The sequence below is a fragment of the Benincasa hispida genome, chromosome 1 (genome assembly GCF_027475165.1).
Source record: "Benincasa hispida cultivar pf3 chromosome 1, pf3_genome.v1.1, whole genome shotgun sequence".
Classification (NCBI taxonomy): Eukaryota; Viridiplantae; Streptophyta; class Magnoliopsida; order Cucurbitales; family Cucurbitaceae; genus Benincasa; species Benincasa hispida.
Genome location: NC_143478.1, coordinates 88,384,167 through 88,393,330, shown reverse-complemented (window position 1 = coordinate 88,393,330; position 9,164 = coordinate 88,384,167). Strand labels below are relative to the sequence as shown.

Genomic DNA, 9,164 nt, shown 5'->3' with positions numbered 1-9,164 from the left:
TTGGGATTTCTTTGCAGAACTCTCAATCTCTGGCGAACTATGACCCGGAGATTGAGAGAAAATTTCAAAGGAGACTACGAGACCGCCAACAACAACCACAATCTGATAAAGAAGAGATGGCGGAGTAGCCTGAAGGTGGAGCACCAAATGATAATAATGTCATGGCGAATCTAATTCTGTTGGCAAACGATCGCAATAGGCCCATTAGGGACTATGCATCGCCAAACCTCTATGATTTCTCTCTGCGAATCATGGGGCCTTCCCTCGATGGAAGTAGATTCAAGATGAACCTGGCGATGCTGCAGATGATCCAGACTGCAGGTTAATTCGGAGGAAAGCGTGGCGAGGATCCGCACGCCCACCTTCGAAGTTTTATTGAAATCTGCAATACTTTTGTGTACCCGAACATCTCTGCTGAAGAAGTTCGACTAATGTTGTTCTGATTTTCTCTCTATGATTAGGCTAGGAAGTGTGCTTATTCGCTCGAACTAGGAGAGATTACTTCTTGGGAGCAGGTAGTGGAGAAATTCATGAAAAAGTATTTTCCGCCTACCGAGAATGCAAGACGAAGAAAGCTTATTACTAATTTTGAACAAGATATGGACGAATCACTCAGTGATGCTTGGGCGAGGTTTAAAAGGTTGGTCCGAGATTGTCCACATAATGGGCTACCAAACTGCCTTCAAATGGAAATTTTCTATCACAGTTTAAATCCTGCTTTGTAGACCGTTGTCAATGCGGCAGCCGCTGGTGGTCTGCTTACGAGGAGGCGAAGAATATTCTGGACCGCATCTCCAAGAACCATGAAGACTAGAGCGAGAGTGACTAGAAATTGAGACTCAAAGATTTCGACGCAAATAATGGTGCCATTGTTTCATTACAAAACCAAATGACCGCAATGATGAATTTGATTCAAGGAATGGCGATCAGTAGCCCAACACCACAAGGTTGGCAAATTAATGCAATAAGTCAAAACACCGCAAAGTGTATGACTTGCGGTGATGGGCATGCGATGGAAGATTACCTGCAAAATCCACAGTCTATATATTTTTAAAGAATAATCCCTTTTCAAACACTTACAACCCCGGGTGGAGAAACTACCCCAATTTTGCTTGGAAGAATCAACAACAAAATTTTCAATCTGTGGCGCAAAAAGAAGGGACACCAGGATTCTTCCAACGTAACAACGGTCAGCAGAGCAGCCAAGCAAGTAGCTCACAACAATCAACACAATCTTCTTCTCTAGAGAGCCTATTGAAGCAATATATAGAGAAAAATGAGACAGTGTTTCAAAGTCAGGCTATGTCCATCCGCAACCTTGAATTGTAAATGGGCTAGATTGCAAATGAGCTGAAAAGTAGATCGCAAGGGGCATTTGCAAGTTCTACCGAACTTCCACGCAATCCAGGGGGATCAGGTAAGGAGCAATGTCAGGTTGTGACATTGCGCAGTGGAAAGATTGTGGAGTGAGAAAAGAAGGATCAGAGTAGAACAACTTCCATCACAACTAAGCTTGAGATTGCGGTAACACAGGAAGAGGAAAGAGAAAATGAAGCAGTAGAACCTGAGGTTGCGTCAACCTCAAAGTCAAATGAAATGGGAACCGTGAAAGTCCAGTTACCACCTTTCTCTCAGAGGCTAAGAAAGAATAAAAATGAAGAGGTATAGTATCAACTCTTTTTATCTCTGTTAAAGCAATTACATGTTAACATTCCTTTCAGTGAAGCGATTGAGGAAATGCCTGCCTATGCCAAGTTTCTAAAGGACATGGTAACTAAGAAAAGAGGCACTGGAAAATTTTCCACGGTGGCATTAACGCAAAGTTCCAAATCAATTATTCTACCGAAGATGAGAGATCCTAGGAGCTTCACTATTCTTTGCTCCATAGGAGGACTCTATATTGGGCAAGTCCCGTATGACTTAGAGGCCAACATAAATTTGATGCCGCTATCAATCTTTAGACAATTAAATGTGGGGAAACTCGTGCCCACATTAGTGACTCTCCAATTGGGTGATAGATCTCTAGTTCATCCAGAAGGTAAGGTGAAGGATGTGCTGATCACGATTGATAAATTTATTTTGCCAGCTAACTTCATCATTCTAGACTATGAGGCCGACAAAGACGTGCCCATCATTTTGGGGTGACCTTTCTTATCAACGGGTTGTGCACAAATCGATGTGCATAAGAGAGAGATCACTTTGAGCATAAACGAACAGAAGCTCAAATTTAACATAATTCGTGCCATAAAATTCTCGGATGAGGAAGACCCACAAGATTCTAATAATGACTGAATTTGATTGAAGAAGAAAAGTCTGATGAAGAGTGTGAAGAAGAGGATGCCAACGCATTCGTAGCTGCTTGCAATGCGATCATAGCAAAAACAAAGAAAGAAGAAGAAATGATCGTAACGCAAGAAGAAGAGCCAAAAGAAGAAAGAAAAACAACGCAACCTTCCCTCGTGGAACCACCAACACTTGAACTGGAGACCCTACCAAGACATTTAAAGTACGCATTTTTGGGGCAGAATGAGAAGCTTCCAGTGATAATTTCCTTTACGCTCAACGAAGATCAAGAGAATGTGTTGATGAGCATTCTCAAGAAACATGTGCGAGCAATTGGCTGGACACTTGTTGACATCAGAGAAATTAGCCCCGCGTACTACATGCACCACATTCGTCTTGAGGACGACCACAAAGCAACTATTGAATCCTGCGATGAAGGAGGTCGTCAAGAAGAAGATCATCAAATGGTTAGATGCAGGCATTATCTATTCAGTAGCTGATAGCATGTAGGTCAGCCCCGTCCAATGTGTGCCGAAGAAGGGCGGAATGATGGTAGTCCCAAATGAGAACAATGAATTAATACCACAAAGAACCATCACTGGATGGCGCATATGTATGGACTACCACAAATTGAATGCGGCCACAAAGAAAGATCACTTCCCTCTGCCATTCATCGATCAGATGCTAGATAGATTAGCAGGGAACGATTTTTATTCCTTCTTGGATGGATATGTCGAGTACAATAAAATCATGATAGCTTCTGAAGATCAAGACAAGACCACATTCACCTGCCCATATGGGACATTCGGTTTTCACCGCATGCCGTTTGGCCTTTGCAATGTGTCGAGCACGTTTCAGAGGTGCATGATGGCAATCTTTTCAGATTTTCTCAAGGACTCAGTGGAAATATTTATAGATGACTTCTCCGTTTATGGGAACACTTATGAAGTCTGCCTGGCCAATTTGGAGAAAATTCTGAAAAGATGGGAAGAGACGAACCTGGTGATCAATTGAGAAAAATGTCACTTCATGGTGAAAGAGGGTATAGTGTTGGGACACAAGGTCTCCCGAGAAGGGTTGGAGGTGGACAAAGCAAAGATTGAAGTAATTGAAAAACTCCCACCTCCAACCAGCGTGATGGCTATGCGAAGCTTCTTGGGGCATGTTGGATTGTATAGATGATTTATTAAGGACTTTTCTAAGATAAAACGACCACTGAGTGCGTTGTTAGAGGCGAACAAGAAATTTGAGTTTGACAACAATTGCCTTAATGCATTCAGAGTATTAAAAGATGCGTTGATTACCGCGCTCGTACTAACTGCGCCAGATTGGACAACGCCATTTGAAATCATGTGCGACGCAAGCAGGTACGCAATGGGGGATGCATTAGCGCAAAAGAAGAAAACCATTTTCCACCCCATCGCATATGCGAGTAAAACTCTAAACCCTACTCAAATAAATTATACCACCACTGAAAAAAGAACTCCTGGCTGTGATTTTTTGCGTTGGAGAAATTCAGGGCATATCTGTTGGGAATAAAGGTACTCATTCACACTGATCACTCGGAAATCAAATATTTAATGACAAAAAAAGACGCAAAGTCGAGATTGATCAGATGGGTTCTCCTCCTTCAAGATTAAAATATTGAAATAATTGAACGGAAGGGGATAGAGAATCAAGTTGTGGATCACTTGTCCAGATTGGAAAATCCTAAGGTTGACCGCAATGAATCTGAGGTGAGTGTCGTGTTCCCGGACAAGAATCTATCCCATATAATAAAATTGCCCTAGTATGCCGACATTGTTAATTATTTGGTTTGTGAACAATTCCCTGAAGATTACACCTACCATCAATAGAGGGAGCTCAAGCATGAATGCAAACACTATTATTGGGATGAGTCGAATCTGTATAGAAGAGGTGCAGACCAAATCATTCAATTATGCATACCAAATGCTGCTCAACAACGCATATTGTCACAGTGATTTCCATATGGAAGGCACTTTGGAGGCCAACGCATTGCAGCTAAAGTTTTGCAAAGTGAATTCTTTTGGCCTTCATTATTTAAGGATGTTGCTAACTACGCAATAAAATGTGATCGGTGTCAACGCACCGGCAACATTTCATGGAAGAACACAATGCCAATGAACACTATCTTAGAGCTGGAACTATTTGACGTTTGGGGGATTGATTTCATGGGACCATTCCTCCTTCGCATGGCAAGCATTATATTTTATTGGTCGTCGATTATGTTTCCAAGTGGATAGAGACAATTGCATGCGCTGCAGGTGATGCGGCGGTAGTCTCCCAATTCCTCAAGAAAAATATTTTCACTCATTTTGGCACCCCGTGCCATCATTAGTGATGAAGGATCACACTTTGTCAACCACAATATAAATGAGCTGCTGCGCAAGTACAATATCCTTCATAAAGTGGCCACCGCATACCACCCGCAAACGAATGGTCAGGCTGAAGTGTCCAATAGAGAAATTAAATTAATACTTGAGAAGGTAATAAAACCTTCGCGGAAGGATTGGGCAATGAAGATTGATGATGTATTATGGGCATACCGGACCGCATTTAAAACACCAATAGGTATGTCCCCCTATGCGTTGGTATTTGGCAAGGCTTGTCATTTTCCTTTAGAGTTGGAGTATAAAGCATTGTGGGCAGTCAAGAAACTGAATTTTGATTTGAAGAAAGCAGAGGAGGTGCAAAAACTATAGTTTATCGAGCAAGAAGAATGAGGGGTCAACGCATATGAGAATGCGAAGATTTATAAAGACCGCACCAAGCGCTGGCATGATAAACACATATGCGCCAGAAACCTTCAAGTCAGGCAAAAGGTCTTACTCTTCAATTCGAGATTGTGGCTCTTCCCGGGAAAATTAAAATCGCGCTGGATCGGTCCCTTCACCATCAAAGCAATATTTCCTGGTGGTGCCGTGGAATTGATCACCGAGGATGGCAGTCGAACATTTAAAGTTAATGGACAACAGATCAAGGCATATTGCGGAGGAGATTTCCAGCTAGAAACAGTCTCCGTAAAGTTGAAAAACCCGGACTATCCCTTACTCAACTCTTGAACATTTAATTCTTTGTCACTTTATTATTATTTGTATTTCACTTATTTCCTTCTCTAAAAAAAAAAAAAAACTTATTGTTTTAAAATCATTTGACCCTCTCTTTGTCTGTTTACAAGGATTAAGGCATAGATTGCGAAGAAGCAAATGATCTCACTCCACCACTGTAATCCATAGAAGCAAAGATCGTCGCGAGGATGGATGCATCAATACACAATGTGGGCGATAGCGCAAAATATGAGGGTGTACTCTTCTTTATCTTTATTTCAAATTTTGTAATATCACATTGCATTTCACTTTTCAAAGCTTTATCACCGCATCCTTCTTGATTACTGCAATTATTTGACAAGTAGATAAATTTAGTAGTTCACCACATGTTGTTTCTTTGCCAAGTATGATTTCAATGATGAAAAATATGTTTCCATGTCTTTTGTATACATCAGAGTCAACTTAATCTTAAGATAGTCCCTTCATGAAATATTTCTAGAAGTTAGGGGTTTGCTAGCTTTCTTTCAAACTTTCTTTACAAGCATTCTATGACCATCACATGACCTATTGTAATTTCTTTTGGCAATGAGGACATTGCCGTATTTTAAATTTGGGGGTGAGGTATTTATTTTCGATCTTGCTATATATATATATATATATATATATATATATATATATATTTGAGAATAAAAACTCCACTGTCAACGCAATGGGAAACCCATGTTGATAAGAGTTAAGTTTGGATGTCTGCATGACACACGTGGGAGCAAGCCAAAACGAAAGCAAGTCACCAGGATCAACGCATAAATCAATGACCGCAACTCCACTGCCAAATCGGTATGAGTTTAGTCTGAGAAAGAGTGCATTGCTCGTAGTTGGATATCTGCATGACACACGTGGGGGCAAGCCAAAACGAAGGCAAGGCATTCAGATCAGCGCAAGGTTAGAAAAAAAATATAGCAATAAAGAAAATTTTTGGTGCAAGGATAAATCATTTGACACCTCGGAGAAAAATTTTCTTTTTGAAATAAATCATGCGATGTTCTAGAATTTAGTAAAAGTCCTTTTGAAAGTTAAACTTACAATTCCTAAGTCTTAAAAATATTTTAGGAAGATACTTGAATAAGACTTAAGGAAATTCCAGCATATAGGATTTGAACGAAGTATCCTTGAGAAATCTAGGGAAAGAAAACTTTGTGGTTAACTTGCTAAAGGAATCTTTAGCTTATACTTGAGGACAAGTATTGTTTAAATTTGGGGGTGTGATAACGGGCAGAAATGCACGCTCATAGTACTAAGTTTGTTGGCGAATCGCTGATAGGTATGATTGATGATATTCTATGCTCGAAATGATGCGATACTACTACTAGATATACGTTAATTATGGATGTTCGCGTAGTATGTCATGCGTTGTCACAAGTTTCCTTACGATGGAAACAAGTGTAATTCCACCGCAAGTTTCTCGGTGTGATCCGTGGTCGAACTCAGAGACTATTTTAGGTTATTGTGATATGTTCACAATATATGCGACCAGGTTTTTAATCTTTAAAAATGTGTTTGTGTTGAATCAGGATGTATGTATGATATTAAATGCTCAGAATGATGCAATACTACTTCTATTTATGCATCAATTAGGAATATCCATGTAGTATGCCCTGCGTTGTCACAAGTTTCCTTACAATAGAGCCAAGTTTAATTCCACCGCATGTTTCTCGGTATGATCTGAGGTCAAACATGGGGAACTGGTTTTTGGTTATTGTGGTATGTTCATGGTATAAGCATCCGGGTTTTCAATTCTTTATAAAGGGGTTTGTACAGGTATGTAAATTGTGATAAAATAAAGGAAAGCAATAAAGATACGATAAAACATAAAATACAATAACCTAAGCTAGATGTTACAAGATACATACTTCATGTACAAGATGCTAGGATTAAGGCTGGCTGGGAAGGTTGTGCAAAGATGTGTGATATGGCGACAAGTCTTATGAACAGAATAGAAAAAGAAAGATAAGTATTATAAACAACACAAGTTCTTAGTTGGATTGAAGGTAAAAATACTGTTCCGCTCTTCTCTTGGTGTACACCTCTCGGTGATCGGCCATATTCCCCACATGTCTGTGGTGAAACAGAGTCTAATGTAATGAACACAAGGTTGTTTCCATGTCTGGAAGTACTACTCGCATTAGTTAACACACTCTTCTGACCCTCTCTCGATAGATCAGAATGACATCTTCACTTCTGCTCTCACAAGTGAAGATTCCGTCTAGCATGCTTTAGCTAAACGTATTTTATAACTTTAATACATATTAAGTTCTTGGTGATACATATTGGTCATCAAGAGATTAAGAAAACATCATGGAGAAAGTGACTAACGGGTGAATGGAAATAGATAGAAAATGGTAGATGGAATCTATCGAAACATTTAATATTTCTACTAAGTGTTTGATACATGATTTGTGAATGAAGAGGTAAAGAAAATATGGAATACAATGAAAGAGAGATAGAATAGATACAAATAAGTGCTAACGTCTTGGCACAGATTCGATGGAGATTTGCTTGCCGGATCGGATGGTTTCGATGGCAGGAAGAGCTTCCCCCTCAGGCTTGCTCCATCGGTAGCAGGGATCTCTACACAGAGCTTCGATCGGATGTATGGCAGGTCGGATCTGAGATTCACCTTTTGGCCTAATCTTGTTCTCTTCCCGTATTCCTTCTCTTCAGCACTCAGCTCAGCCTTTTCTCTCTAAAATCTTACAGCACTTAGCCCCGTATCCAGTAGCATACTTTTCTCTGAAATCAATGGGGTATTTATAGGAGTAGATCTTTGACTCCGGCCTTGTGGTCTCCACTTGATGGTTATGGTAATTTCGCAGATGGAGGTATATTATTCCTTCTATTACGCAATCAGACCATCAATTCTGCACAACCGTTAGTTGTACACGTGTGGCAATCCTCTACTCTTGTGTTGCTCAGCTCCATCTTTAGATCATAGGTTCGCATGCTGTGTTTGTTTTTATTACCGCATGCGATCGAAACATAGCTCTGGACTAACTGTCGCCTTGCGCCGTCACTTTGGTAATCGTCTCTTCATGGTTGATCGACGGGCGCAATTGTGACATAGATGCGTTTATTAGTTTCTCATGAGCCTTGAACGCAAGCGATGACTTGATCTCCTACAAAACAGAGTAAAGTTTGGCTTATCTTCCATCTTTTTGTGTTAGTGGGTGTAATCGCAAAATAGAATGCTTATCACTTAGAGACAGTTGGTCATGGTTACACTCTTCGTTTTGGCTTGTCCCCATGGGTGTCATGCGAACATCCAACTACGGTTGTGTGCCAGTTTCCACTTTTAACTCATGATAATCAGAGGAGTTGTCTCTTGCCTTCCTTTTCTCTTTTTGGTTTATACTCCATTGTTCTTGGAAACCCACCTTCGTTTTTCCTTGCTCGTACAGGTGTCTTACGAGCATCCAACTACGAGTAAGCTCCTTTCACATCTAAACTCTTATCAAGTTGGGAGCAATTTTTAAATTTTCCCTTGCACTGACATTGGAGTTTTGCATATATATATATATATATATATATATATGATGGAATAAAAATGGACGCATTTTCTTAAATACTGCATATTCCTAATCTCATCTGCTCAGACCTTCCCCACCCTCAAATTTAAAGATGAGCAAGGTTCTCATTGCGTTGTTTGGATAGACTAGACAAACACTTAGGAGAAAATTTCAAAAATAAGGTTTGAGTAGAACTTTGAAAGATAAAAGGTAAAGTATTGCTAAACTAAGAATTAACTAAGTGTTAGTC

At 40.1% G+C, this 9,164-nt stretch overlaps 1 non-coding gene across 1 annotated transcript; it reads right to left on the bottom strand.

Moving 5' to 3' along the window:
- Window positions 1–563: 563 nt before the first annotated feature.
- Window positions 564–670, bottom strand: LOC120070480 (small nucleolar RNA R71). Its single transcript, XR_005479974.1, has one exon. It is a non-coding gene; the product is annotated as a small nucleolar RNA R71 (small nucleolar RNA).
- Window positions 671–9,164: the final 8,494 nt, after the last annotated feature.